Below are 15712 nucleotides of genomic sequence, written 5' to 3'. Positions count from 1 at the left end.
TAAGAATTTTAACGGTTCACGTTGCTTTTTAACATTGACCGCCATTTTATTGTATATAGTAGTGGACCCTATAATGGACGTGGAACCAGTAATGGGACAAAAAAACATAATTCCTCTAAAATAAGTATCTAAAAGTAGTTTATAAACACTGGCTGTATATTATCATAAATAAGAGTCCTAGAGCTGTTTCAGTTTGAAGTTTTATTAAATTTGGTTGTTTTTTAAGAAATTGGCGTCAACCTAAAGTTGTCGTGTCACTGAAAAAAAATACCACTACGAATTCTTAACAACTTCGCTAAGAGAGGTGAGTTAATTTATTAAATTTTAATTAATTAATACTTGATGAAAACTAGAATGTGTTTTGTTAATTGCATTTACCATGAGATAAGGTATACAACACACTATGTTGTGACTCCACAGATGTAAAAAAATAGTGGTATTTTGCCCAATCCCATTATAGGAGCTGTAAAACTGCGTACCTCCTATGATGGGACAAAACAGAATGATGCTTGCTATGCCATAATTTCATGTTTAAACAATACAGAAATAAAATGTAGTTAAGAAATATGTTAATCAGGAGGTATTCTCGGACTTCGGATAAATTCATATCGTTTTTCCAAACTTTTATTTAACTTGCCCTGTTAGTTCGTGTGGGTCCAATCTTGGTAGCTGAATTTGAGCCACTTTTCGATTTCCGATTCAGTTGAAATTTTGTGTAAGTACGTAATTAAGTATGCAAATCGGATGATAATGCAATATTATGATAACATGGACCTGATCTGATGATGGAGACAGGAGGTGGCCATGGGAACTTTATCGCAATAAACCCTAACTAATTGTGTTTGGGTATATTAGAATTGTCTCGATGGATCTAATACAATAATAATTGGCTGTGGAAAGAAAAATACATTCAGCGATAAAAAAGCTTATACCAAAAATTGTTTTATTTTGCCGTAATTTATTCCCCATTTCAATATTTTATACTGATAGAGCAATTCCCATTATAGGGGGCCCATTACTGGATCCACGTCCATTACCGGGGGCCCATTACTGGAACTTTGGTGTCCATGACTGGAGAAAATAAGCATAGTTTTAATTTGTTAAATATGTGGAAACTAATTGCAGTATCTTTGATACAACACGCCTAAAACATGAAAGACGGGTAGGACTTTCATCTTTTAACACGCTAAGCGGTAGACCATTTACATGTATAAGGGAAATATCATAAATACTCCAAATTTCCTCTTAAATGTCCCATGACTGGTGCTGTTACTATATAACCTACAAAATTGAAATTGCTTTTCCAACTTTTAAGGGTAACAATATGGTTTTGTGCCTGAGTTCTTAACCTAAATCATTAGTTTAGTACTTCCTATAACGTATTATTAACTTTTTATCTCATAATTCTGTCCGAACCACTGAAATAGTTTTTACACATAGCTTATTTATATCATTAATTTAAATAAATACTGATTATTTTCGTGGCGCACTGAAATTTTCTTAGATAATGTATATATATAATGTCAATAAACTTGCATTCCCACACATCTTTCTCGCATCAATATATAAAAGATCATGTACAAACATTTAACAAAATGACTTATGGTGTCGTTGCGCTTAACGTTTTTGCTTCAATATAAATATGTTCACCTCTGCGTTCGTCGTCACTTAATATACTAAATATAATAGCAGATTTTTAAGGCAGAGGTGTAAAAGTATGTTATTAATTATCTTTTATTCAGCCCAACGTCAATCTTTCCCGGTATTAGGGCGCACATGTGACATATTAGCTGAATAAAGGGTAACTGGTGGTCTCTTACCCAGCCAATATACACCTCTTATAACTCCTGTTACCCCTTATAATTCCGTTAAATTGCTGCTACAACGCTCTTAAGTAGCTATGTGAACTTAAGGCTGCCTAATTTGTGCCCATTTAAGAGTTATAAAAGCTGAAAAGACGCTTATACAGCTCTTATGCAGTTTTTATATTCCAGCTTCAAGCGTATTCGTACTTCATTATGCGGCTGCTATACAGCTAATCTGTGCTACTTGGGATGACACGAAATTCCAATTATAATAATAAATCTGTTCCGTATATTTGTCTTGTTTCAATTGAAACCGTGATCCGTATTTTATCAAGTGAACCGTAACGTAAAGTTTACGTACCTACTTTTTTTTTGTTCCGCTGACTGACCTTATTGTCATGATCATCAACTTTTCCTCCTTTTTTTTCTTTATCAGTGGTACCTAGGTACTACAACGCTATCATTAATGAAGATATAATTCATTATTATGCAATTTACTTTAGCTGATTAAATATTTTCGTGACTACAGGTGACGCTGTAAGTGATAAGTAATATCAAACTCTTTCAATTTCACATTTATTTCAAACATTGTGTTAGTATGGTTTCTACCTGCATAAGGAAAATGTGTTAATTACTTGTGCTTTAGATGGCCATAGTGCAGCGTCCTTTTCACCCTGTAAAGAAATATCACCTGTTAGTTTTACATATAGTGAATACAGTCTGTTGCAATGGGATTGGCAACTGTCAAAGGTTTGCATAGATGGCGCCATCATATCTTGCCCCTTCCTCTAGTTTTGTTCTATGAGATTTGGCGTAAAAGTGCTGGCATCCAGGTCCAGGCCATAAAATTAAAAAAAAATCTAGGTTTTGACAGGGCAGGTGGAATATTTACGATACAAGTGGAGAATTTCAAAACACGACCGGAGAGAGGGTTTATACTGTCACGAGTTGCGAACATAGACCTAGGATTCGCTCACGCTTGACAGACAGCTTAAGTGTGCGAAAAGGAAGCCATCACGTATATGAACATCCCATGAGTGCGAAAGAGTCAGACTACCAATGAGAAAACGTAACCACTTTTGAGTTTGACGACGGCCGCGGACGACCAAGAGCGTATCACGGTAATTTTCAAATTGAAAAATATACACGGATTAGGACGAAAAGTATTAAATAAAGTAATTCAGTGAAGATGGTGTCTTGTAGAGTGCCGGATTGCAGTGTCATAGGTCCAAATAATCCAAGCAAATACTCATTTCAGAGGATTTATGATATTCCGAGCGAAATTTTCATAGCGATATTTTGTCAAATTAACAGCGTAAAAAGTGTAAGAAGCCGGTTTATACAGTTCATTATAAGTTTTTCTTCCGTTCCGTGCTAATATTTTATCATATTAGTCAATAATTTAGAATATTTTGTGTAAAAACATAAACTGTTAGTATGGGTCAATTTCTGAACACGATTTTTTTTCTGTCCGTGATGAAAATCGCGGGTTAGCATCAAATAATACTTACCATTTTTTTTTTACATATAGAAGCCACACTTTCACACCGGGTTCCATATGAATTCACTGATTAATTGGTTTTTAGAGTACACTTAAAAATACCTAAAGGCTCAAATTACTACTCCCGTGCCCTGTCCGGAATCTACTTTTGAGCATAATGAAAAATCCTACGAAAAATTCTACATTAGTATCACTAATTTAGTGTCAAATACTTAAACTAGATGATATTTACTATCACTGAGCACATACACTATTAACTTCATTGTGGTAAATAACTCGTGATCGAAGTTTAAATTTTGTCCGAGCTCGCGAGTAAAATTTCGTCGGCAAAACTCAAAGGGCTCTCACAGCCGACGTCTGTATCTGAACCGCCTCGTGTCCCGCCTCACCTGTACTGGCAATATTCGGCTGATTCTCAAAGCAAGCGGATGTACGTCAAGCCGCGGCGTGTTCGAGCAAATCGCATAAGTATTTCGGAATCCGGGTGGGCGACAATTTTGTTCTAATTTCGATGCCCCTTATAAATTTTATTTCCCACATAGCTTTTCAAAAACAATTGTCATATTTAGGAGCCCTTTATGTATCTTTATGTAAGCGATAACATAACAGTATGGTTAAACACGATTTAAATTTTTGGCGAATTTTTTTATTACGAATTCTAATTTCCGTGCCCTAATTCCCATAGAATATTTACCTAAAACAGCTGATTAAGTGGCACGGGAATTAGAAAGTATTACATTTATTGTCAACAAATTTTTAATTGGGGGCACTGTAAGTTAATTGGCAATGTTTACGTCATATTATTATTACATATATATATATATTGGCATTGAATATATATTATATGTAATAATAATATGACGTATATCTTTCTATTTTACATTTAAGGAAATCTCAGAGAATGCACAAAAATCTATGAACGGTTTTTTAGTATAAGTACTATAGTACATACTTACAGGGTGGACCCGAATAACCCGGGCAATTTTAATACGTAAGGTAAGGTGGGGTAAGACGACACTGGGGTAAGACTATCACTTGTTAGAATCCTCGTACTGTTAGTCTTGCGCCACCTTACCTTATTCATTTATCATATTATAATATTAAAATATTATATAAACATAAAACTATTCTTGGAATTATTACATATTATAATACCCGTACCTAAGGTTACATGAAACAAAATGAATCAAATTTACAATGGTTTTATTTTGTAAATTTGACAGCTGACAGCGTAAGCCGTATAAAATTTAAATATCTGGGAGACCGAGCTTTGCTCGGAAAACATATACCTACCTAAAAACTCAAAAATGCGCGTTTTCCCAGAGACACCTAGCTAGATCGATTTTTCATCCCAGAAAACGCCCATATATGATCAAATTTCATCGAAATCGTTCGATCCCCGAAATATATACAAGAATTGCTCGTTTAATAGATTAGTTGTTATAAATTAGCTTTTCTAATAGGTACAAGAAAAAATAAATATATCCTATTCTTACTATATTATAAATGCGAAAGTATCTCTGTCTGTCTGTTATCTCGTCACGCTTAAGCCGCTGAAACAATATCATCTTGATAATACATATTTGGCATGGAGATAGTTTGAGGCCTGAAGAAGAACAAAGGATCTGGGGCCACGGCAGTGCCGCCGCCAAGTCGAGCAAAACAAAGTGGCACGGCCGTACCATCAAATCTCAATAACATTCTATCTAAATAACATTTAATTTGAGCATGTAGTCTAAGAATTAATACACTTTAAAATCCCTTAGTTTTGTCACTGGCACAATCACTCTCAATCAATATTATTTTAAGGTACTTCTAGCATACCCACAAGTTCCAAATTTGAAACGTAATTAGGTTTTAGCTTTTTAAGCCAATAAAAATCTAATAATACTGCAATATTAGTCACGTTCTAAAGATTACTGCATAATTAAGTTTGTAATCCTATAGAAATATATGCGATAACAACGTTACCTTTTAGTTCTTACAATTAGTAGGGAAAATAAAGGTACACTACGATGGACGATGTGAGTATGAATAAAGATGTATTATGATATGTATATGTCGCAGTAAGATAGATAAAGCCGTTATATAGTTATAACTATATGACGTAACATAGTTATATGAAAGCGTTTCATTACTATCTTACTAGGTATATAACTATAATACGGCTTTAGTTTAGTGATATAGTTATATTACTGGATTACGTTTAGTGATATAGTTATATTACTGGATTAAGCTTAGTGAAATAATTGTAGGTAGGAGTGCAGGCAGCGGTGCGGCGGAGGTATAGTTATATCCCTAGGGATATAGTTATATGCCGTATAATACTTTTTAGCAATATTACGTAAAAGTACAGGTCGATTCACGAAAGCTGGCGCGAGATTTCTACTGAGTGACAGCTATTTTCATTGAAATTCAGTCAAATCTCGCGCCAGCTTTCGTGAATCGATCGCAATGCCTCATAAACCCTTAAAAATTGTAGCATGAAAATATATATAATAGTTATCTTACTAGGAATATGATTATAATACGACATATAACTATATCCCTAGGGATATAACTAAACCTCCGCTGCACTGCCGCACTCCTAATACCTACAATTACTATCTTACTAGTAATATGATTATAATACGTAGTTACGTACTATACGGCATATAACTATATCCCTAGGGATATAACTATACCTCCGCCGCACCGCTGCACTCCTACTTACAATTATTTCACTAAACTTAATCCAGTAATATAACTATATCACTAAACTAAAGCCGTATTATAGTTATATACCTAGTAAGATAGTAATGAATCGCTTTCGTATAACTATGTTACGTCATATAATTATATCCCTTGGGTTATAGCTATATAACGGATATATCTATCTTACTGCGACATATATACATAGTATCAGTATGGTATGGGTATGTTTACCCGAAAAGAAGGACAGCCTACAAAAAGAGATAGGATCATTTCAATTCATGTAAAAAGATGCAAATCTCGCAACGCAGTTCTTCTAAAAAGTTTTGGGATGTAATGTGAAACCAAGTCGGTTATTTTAGTCAGTGCCAGGGGGTATTTTGTAAGCAAGTTTTTTTTAGGAAGATTATGATATTTTTGAGAAATTACTTAACCAACCTACGCTTTGAAGATTTTCCCGCAGGGCAGGGACACCCCGTATACCTATGTGTAAAGTAAGGCGGGGTAAGACTAACTTAGTTTATTTTGATCGGGGCAAGACTAACAGTATGAGGATTCCATACAAGTGATAGTCTTACCCCGGTGATAGTCTTACCCCACCTTACCTCATATGTGTTCAAACAATTTTTTGGGTTATTAATTTATGAAGGCAGCATATTCGATTTCTTCAGATTAACTTACACAATAACTTCTTCTCACTGTGCCCCTATTTATTTCTTAGTATCATTTCCTGTAAGACCATATACCAGATCATACACCTTGTACCTAACTACATGCAGATACATAATGACACTTTTTAATTAATAGTTTTGTATATAAAGGCGGACAAGTTTACGAAACTACTCAAAGTATTGTTTTGAAATATGTACATTTTACTAAGAAAGAGAGATTAGTTGCCTTTAAAATAAAGGAAAGGATTAGTCATATACGTAGTTTTTAGTGTAACATACTTTCGTAGATTTGTCGTTCGAAACTAAAATTAAAGAAGGTAAATATGTCCGATGCCACTTCAGTATGGTTGCAGTATATTATTGTAGATTAAAATATACATAAATAATAGTTTTAAGTACCAAAATAAGTTAAGAAAACAATTCCCGTGCCGTGTTCTAATTTCCGTCCTAGTAAAATCTAATTTACATGGACACACTAATTCCCGTGCCCTGACCAAAATTTTAAATTTAAATAACTTTTATAGTTTTATGAATATTTTTATCCCATAAGAAAATTAATATTTATTATATTTTTTATCAAATTCTCAGCATATTTTTTTTTGTGTAATGTTGGTATTTCAAAATTCCATGGAAATTAGACAAAAATGCTCGTTTGGTGAAATTGACCCGTATACGCTAGGCCTTGACAAAATGTTCATATGACAGTATCGATAACTTGTCGGTATATTAATAGCTATGTAATTATTTCTTCACAAGACATCATTAAGATATTATCTTTTATAACCGACTTCAAATAATAACGATTGTTATACTTTTTTGAAGGTGTTCATGTTTAGCGTGTCATGATAACTTCACTTTCCAACACAGTAAGAGTTACATTAAGATAAGTCTGCAACGATTTTTATGGCAAACGCAGTGCAAGTGTTATTTATACGTCATAATGTCATAGAATTTTAGTGTTTAAAATAACACATTTGAAAAAGTAGTCGATAAAGCAATCAAACATCGACAGATTATTAATATGTTGTAACATGACATCACTATTTTTGATCTCACATAGACAATTTACGCACACACTTGCATTTCATTTTTGGTCACACTTTGGAAGATTGAAAGTTGTTCTTTGTCATCTAAATTCTATGGTTGCGAATTACCTATTCGTACGTGTATCGTACAACGTTTTACAGGACATAATTATGGCCCCTTTAAGTTTTGAACGTAGTCGCATAATGTGCTTATTATAGCACAGGGTCTAGTAAAGAGCAGTGGCGTAGTTAGGCGTGGGCGAAGTGGGCCGTCGACGGCTTCGCACCCGAAGGGGCCTCGCGCGCCGGGCACATTGAAAGAAAAGGGCCTCGCAGATGCAACTTCGCCTACGACTAGATTAGTTCACGCTACGCCACTGTGTAAGAGCAGACCTTGAGTGCCGCCACTGGAACTGCCGCTGCTGCCGGCGCTACCGCCAAAACCACCGCCAAACCCGCCACCCACGCTTCCGCCTGCGCCTACGAAACACAAGATGTACTGTAAAGGCTCCTCTTCACGTTGGGCCAACGCCAACGAGGGACGCATGCGGTAGAATGAGATAGCAATATCACTTGCTCCCTCTAACGCATAAATGCATCCCTCGTTGGCGTTGGCGTTGGCCCAGCGTGAAGAGGAGCCTTAAAATATGCCTACTTTGCATCAAAGGGCGAACTGAGAACTCGCGGTTCGCCAAAAACTCCGTCACGATTAACCCTTTACCTACGGGTGTCAACCAGAGTTGCCAGTAAGGCAACACCGCTGCAGTACGGGTGTCAACTATAGTTGATCGAAGTAATGGTCATGTTCAACATTTTTTTTAAACAAATCGAGAACTTGTGGCTTGGTAATAGCGGTCACATTATGCACTGTGATTAGTATAGATACAAAGGAAAAATATCATAATATTTCGGTAGATGGCTCTGACATAAACATAATTTTAAAATTACCGCTTTTTTGCTGGCAACTGGAGTTGACACCCGTACTACAGAGGTGCTAATAATTGAATTCAATATGGCGGACAATAGTGTTGTTTTCAAATTTCATCAACTTCTTGTCGATATGTGAGTACGGCGTGGGAGTGTTTGGAGTGTTATTTTTAGTGTTTTTTACCGTTTTTGGTTCAAATATTGGAATTTAACATGTTATGAAATCATTATTAGGTACTATTTTACCTAATAATAATTTCACCACAATCCTAACTTATTAAATTTGAGTTTAACATTTACTAGGTTATCGATATATCGACAAATGTGTCGATAGACGCACATCACTATTTTCCATAAGTGGCAAATTGTTTTCGTGCAACGTTTTTTGTGATTGATTTTTATGCATTAATTTCATAATAATTATCGTTATTTAAGTGTTTATTTGTGTTAAGTATATTATAAACTAATGTTTTTAAACGTAAACTTGTGAGATCCGCGAGTAGTAACTTAAAAATCTTCAATTTCTTAGTGACTGGTATATTGCTGGATAGCAGAAAAAATAGTGAATATTATTACTCCAAGTGATTATTTATTGATTAAGCACATTATACTTATTGTGTGTGAAGTTTTAAGTTTGTAGCTGTAATACATCAAAAGTTACAAGTAAGTGAAATAATGCCTAACCCTTTGACCGCCGTTGGCATGTATACAAGACAACGATAGAACGATACACTGGCGCCGCTGTCTTGTATACAAGACACAAATTCAACCGCTCGGTAAATGTGAAAAAACATCAATTGTAGTATATTTTTACACTCGTGTTAATGTTTTAGGTCTTTGATTTTTAAAATAATAGCATTTAAAGCAGATAAATAAATCCATTCTTTTATAATAAGGCAATCAAAAAAATTGCTCCAGTTTTCAACGTTTTTCATGTTCCTCGTCGCCGTTGTCTTGTATACAAGACAGCTAGGGATGGGAATGTTAATTCGATATGAGAATATTAGAGATGCAACGGATAGTTGTTTGGCCGGATACTGGATATTCGGCCTGACCTTCGGCCGAATATCCGGTATCCGGCCGCCGAATATCGGCCAGCAGAGCTGCACCTACATTTCGGTTTTTCAGGTGCGCATTCTGCAGTTTTGACCTGTTTCTAAGTGAACGTTCGCGCGGACACATTTCTAGGTTTGAAATGAGTGCGCGTGCAAGTCAGTTGAATCTCTAAATTGTTTTAAAATAATAAACAAGTACGATTATGACCGTGACTGTTTCTTAAATCCAATTTGTTTACTCCAAAATCAAGCAATGGTACTATCCGGTATTCGGCCGGATAGTAGGGCACTATCCGGTATCCGGCCGGATATTAAAATACTGGCCGGATAGGGCGGATACCGGATAGTAACCGAATATCCGGTGCATCTCTAGAGAATATTCAGAATAAATATCAAGTGGCCAATCGGGTTTTATTTAAGCATTTGAATACCTGTTAAATGCCAATTGGTGATAACTAGTAACTAGAATACGTTAAACGAGAGAGAGACAGGCATAACTATAGCTGGAGTTCAGGGAACTTGTTCAGCTGTCCATAGTAGAGTCAGACAAGTAAATCTGCCCTTGTGGTCTATTTGCAGAACAAATGATTCATTTTGAGATGATAGTGTAGTGGGGAGTGATACCCTGCAGTGACCGCTTCGCACAAGAATGGTACCTACAGGCGGACGCTCGGACTAGTCAGTGTCGCCTAACTATGAGAATGTTATGTATTTGAAATTGACGAAAAATTATTATAATAATAATAATAATAAATCATTTATTTCAGACAACATCGATCCATAGGTATAGGTACATTTAAGATAAAATTAAAAATATATAAAATTAGGTATAACATAAAGATTCTTGACTAGACATTACAATTAAATTAAACTTAGCATTTGATAATAAATAATAAAATTCATTGATTATTAAAAGATTAAAATGTAATACTATAAAAAACACTGTAAATATATGCGCAGTCCAATCTAATTAAAATGTCAAAACTTAAAACTAAAATCAATAAAAATAGGTATATAATTTATAGATCCATGACTAGACATTAAAAATAAATTAACTGAGCATTTGATAATTGATAAAAATAAAATTGATAAGCAATAATAAAATATAATAAAATAATAAAATTTATATCTGAGATTTCATTTAAATATTAAAATTATGCGCAGTCAATTTCAATTAAAATGTCATGACATAAAAAACTATTCTTAAGTTAGGATAAAGTGGGAACATGGAGACTATCCCAGTGCCTTGCTATAGGACAATCTAGCCTATTAGCCACCAGACTTAGGATGCTGTTGGAGCTCTCACGTACGCGGCGCATAAGGGAGGCGGTTCGTTTTCGTATTATGGCATGAAAACCATCTACTCGCGTATCCGCAAACATACCCGAAGCGCTACAGAACTTAGGAAGACCCAACAGCATCCTAAATATGTTATTATACTGAACGCGCAAGGCGCTGACTGCCCTCTGAGTATAGTTGACCCACAGGCTGCAAGTGTAAAAGGATTGGCAATATGCCTTAAACAGAGTTATCTTAACTTCCTTTGTACACCGAGCAAACCTGCGAACCACCATGTTACCCCGGACAGCCAACGCCCTGCGCTCCCTCTCAACGTCTAGATCATCCGAGAGGTATTCCGTGACCCAATGACCCAGGTACTTGAAATTCTTGGTCCTATTCAGAGGTATTCCGTACAGCGCGATTTCCGGTAAATCTAAAATATGGTAGGGAAGGTGTAATACGGGAACTGACAAGCTCTTCTAAGGAACATGTCGAATGTGAAACATGCATTCCCGAACATTTCTGATCCCCACCCTTACCCAATATTATTGTTCTTCACTCATTGACAATTCAATCCACGTGTCATTTTCCCCAATGCAGTTCCGGTACATTTATATTATCGACACACGATGCGCGGCTCTAACCATACGCTTATAAAGTTTACGTACCGACAAGCGCTTACGCCGTTGACCTAGAGACTATTATTACTTAATCCGCGCGGAAACGGTCCTTGTCGGTCTGCACTGCGGGCAGTCCATGCGCGCCGTTGTCATGTATACAAGACTTCTCGTAGAGCCTATAGTGCGGTGATATTACGTCATGAATCGATATTGTTTAGAGGTTGTTTTTAATGATAAAGACTTTTATTTTTAACATTGTCGTGTGTAAAAAATATGTTAATTTTTGGCATTCTCGAAATAAATTAAAGTTGGTTAAGAACAAAGCCAAATTGAGAAGATTTTTACCATAAATTGTAAATATCGATATCACATTTTCCAATCCCTAAACTTTTTATTAGTTGTTTACTTAGAATTTACTCTGGCGTGTGAGTGAGCGTCTTTGCGGACTAGGTCCGGCGGCCAAAAGGCTAACCGCTGACTCTCGCCAAAACATGCCCGTATTGGGCGGTGACGGAGCGATTAAATAGCCCGTAGGTAAAGGGTTAAATTGTCAGGTGACAAGCAAAACTCACTAATTACCACCATAAAGCCATCATTAGTGAACCATATTATTACTTAAATAAGGTTGATTTTTTAAAATTATATTTTAGTTATTAGTGAGTTTTGCTTGTTACCTGACGAAATAAAAATGTGGAAATTCAAGATGGCTGCAGTTTTTATGATTTCGACTTTATTTTCATTATGATCGGGGCAAAAATAATAAAATTATAAGATGTGTGGCTATTTTTTACAATTTTGATTAGAGTTTAATCAAGCTAAGTTGGCAGTCTTTTTGATAGCACAGACTATGCAGTCAAAAATCCGAACAACGACATCGTTTTGAAAAATGAAGACCACAGAGGGCCTACCGCAAACCATGTTCGACGTGTTGCCTCTCTGTCGCACTTCTAAAATCGTACGCAAGTGTGACAGGGAGGCAGTACGTCGAACTTGGTTCGCGGTAGACCCTCAGACTCACTTCCCGAACCGCCGCCACTTCCGCCACCACCTAGAAAAAAAGCCGCATTTATTTAAATCTCAGACCCAATAACCATTTAACTTTTGCATTGTTATCAAATGTAGGGGTATTAAATGTACAGTTCGCGCGAACACACTAGTTTTCTCTCCTGTGGGCAATAGTTAACAGCTTGTGGGCATGTAAGTAACGATTTTATCATAGTTCTCTAAATAAAAGGAGGACCTTTTCACGTGGATAAGGGTTAAATAAGAAAATTAACCTTTATAGCCCTTAACTCTTGTGTATGTCTACAGGTAGGCCATAACACAGTGATCTGTTTGACCCAGGTATAAACTCGGCTTATTCGACGAAGCCGGTTGGGTTATGGGTTACTAAGTGAAAATGTATCAAACTAAATAAGAGTAAACATTAATTAAATATTTTTCGGAAATTTTATAGACTTACTCTGTTGCTCCTCTGCATGACCCTGGGAGTAAAAACAATATTTAAATACAACAGCTAGGTATAATACACAATATATACTTATACAATACACCTAGGTACGAAACTGTATACTTATACATATTATACAAAATCATAAGTTGCGTACGGTACGGCTAAGTCTTGGAAAATTTACAAAATTGTTAATAGGTAACAGGGATTAGTAGAGGTAGATCAAGATAAGTCGCAGCGATTTTGATAGCCCATACTGTGAAAGTGTTATTTTACTTATTTTAAACGTCAAAATTATATCGTACCTATAAATAACACTTGCACAGTGCCGTCACAATCGTTGCAGAGTTATCTTATCTTATTCTCTTTAATTGAACTTCAGCTCAGTTAACGTTGCGAAGATGGCGAGACGACTATCACACCTTCGTTTACAAAATTGGCCGTTATTTGAAGTAAATAATCGGGAGTAAGAGTTAGACCTTAGGGGACCTCTCTCACCTGAGGTCTAACAGTTAAAAGGCCTCCCTTAGCCCAGCAGTGGAACACTCACTTAGGCTAAAAAAATCCCAGTTGGTTCCAAAGCCGAGTTTTCATCTCGCCCAATATACGTGCGGAAAGAGTAGAATTGTAAAACGGGACCCTATTAATAAGACTTCGCTGTCCGTCCGTCCGTCCGTCTGTCTGTCACCAGGCTGTATCTCACGAACCGTGATAGCTAGACAGTTGAAATTTTCACAGATGATGTATTTCTGTTGCCGCTATAACAACAAATACATTGGCACCGTCCCACCTCCAACGGACTACTGTAAAAGCGGGCGGGGCGGCGGAAAGCGCCGAAATTCTAAAACGTAACAAATAGGTATAAGAGCCTCGGTAGAAAGTACCATTTTGTACCATTTGGAGTTGAAACTCTAGGTCCATGGGGTCCCAGCGCGCATAAGTTGTTCGCAGAAATCGCGAAGCGTCTGGTTGACGTAACTGGTGACCGAAGAGCTGGCGGCTACCTCGCACAACGTATCAGTATTGCGATACAGCGGGGAAATGCCGCCAGCATCCTTGGTACAATGCCTCAGGGGCCTATTTTAGATTTAAGCTAGTTATTAATTTCGTTTAGTTGTACCACTGTATATATATTGTTTGTAAATAAATGATTTCAATACAACAAATACTAAAAACAGAAGGGCTCCCATACAGCAAACGTGATTTTTGACCAAAGTTAAGCAACGTCGGGTGTGGTCTGTACTTGGATGGGTGACCGTTTTCTTTTTGCATTTTTTCCCGTTTTTTTTTGCTTTATGGTACGGAACCCTTCGTGCGCGAGTCCGACTCGCACTTGCCCGGTTATGTTTCTTTAATTTAAAATAAATACATTTTATATACTACTTACGCTAGCGATGAGAAGCACGGCAACGAACAAAATCAGGAAACTCTTGAACATGTTGCTTGTATTTCACTTTTTCAGTAAGTACAAGTGCATCCAGCCACGCCTTATATATACACACTGAAACGCATTGAGATAATAATGATCACATTATAATCGCCTAAAATGACACAGGGTGATCGGAAACCATGCATTTATCTTTACGATGCAGCCATTAAGTTGTTGAGGATAAACGGCGACTGTCAATTTAGCTATTTTCGGAACGGATTATAAATAAAACGTAAATAACGTACAGTCACTAGCATACTACATACAAAGAATTTAACCTTTTGGACGCCAATGACCGTTATATCCGCACCGCAGGTTCACCGCCAAAGACTGATTAATCGGTCATAGACCACAGAGCAACATAGACCTATGTGCATATGCATAAAGTTCAATTTCAGTTTTGACACTTCGGTGACGTGGCGTCCGGGTGACTGCGTTTGTGTTTGACACGGCGTCTTTTTACAGTACTATTTTTATATTGTTCTTGATTTCATTGCAATTTTATCTCGGATAGTGGCCATGCGCACTTGCATTAAATTCTACATGCTATCTATTTATAATATGGACTAATCCTATCAGAAATCGTAATTTTATAGCATTTTTGGTGCAGCGGAGTGGTGTTAACGGAATTGGTACCTAATTAATTAATTCCAACTGAAATGGTAAATTAAGGTTAAATATTAACGTAATTAACGCTAATTAATCATTAGGGCTGAAATCGTTTATACCAATTCCGTTAACACCACTCCGCTGCACCGAAAATGCTATAAAATTTACGATGTCTGATGATTATACAAATGAGTTCCAGAGGGCGTAGCCAAGATACCATTCATTGATAGTAAACGCCAATCTAAACTTTAATATATGTCTGAAATGGTCACGTGACTTCGTAGCATCTGTCATTCCAATCGATGTTTCTCTTTTCGTATGTCGTTTATTGTCGATGTCAGTACAATTTGCGGTCGTGGTTGCCGCTCCCGTATTGGCTTATACAGCTATGAAAAACGTTGTCGCCCTGCCTGACACTGTTTGTATAGTCTGCAATAGACTGAAAGTACAATTTGCCCTGAAAACCAGCGCAGTCTTACGCTACGTCTTACGTAGGCGAACAACGCGCGAACGCGGCGCGGCGCGGCGCGGCGAAAGCGGCCGCCGCCGCGCCGCGCCGCGCCGCGCCGCCTGACATTCGCGTGCAAATCGCGCCGCACCGCGTTCGCAACGAGATCGCTTACGTAGGACACTTCCATGGGCATCAAA

General features: G+C 36.8%; 1 long non-coding RNA gene across 1 annotated transcript; it reads right to left on the bottom strand.

The window, feature by feature from the left end:
- Positions 1-2365: 2365 nt before the first annotated feature.
- On the bottom strand, positions 2366-8164 carry LOC134674506 (uncharacterized). Its single transcript, XR_010099623.1, has 2 exons — positions 8087-8164; positions 2366-2479 (listed from the first exon to the last, which is right to left on the bottom strand). It is a non-coding gene; the product is annotated as an uncharacterized LOC134674506 (long non-coding RNA).
- Between the last annotated feature and the right edge of the window lie 7548 nt (positions 8165-15712).

Source organism: Cydia fagiglandana, chromosome 20 (genome assembly GCF_963556715.1).
Source record: "Cydia fagiglandana chromosome 20, ilCydFagi1.1, whole genome shotgun sequence".
Lineage (NCBI taxonomy): Eukaryota > Metazoa > Arthropoda > Insecta > Lepidoptera > Tortricidae > Cydia > Cydia fagiglandana.
Note: the sequence above shows the minus strand (reverse complement) of the source record. Positions and strands in the feature narration are given on the sequence as shown.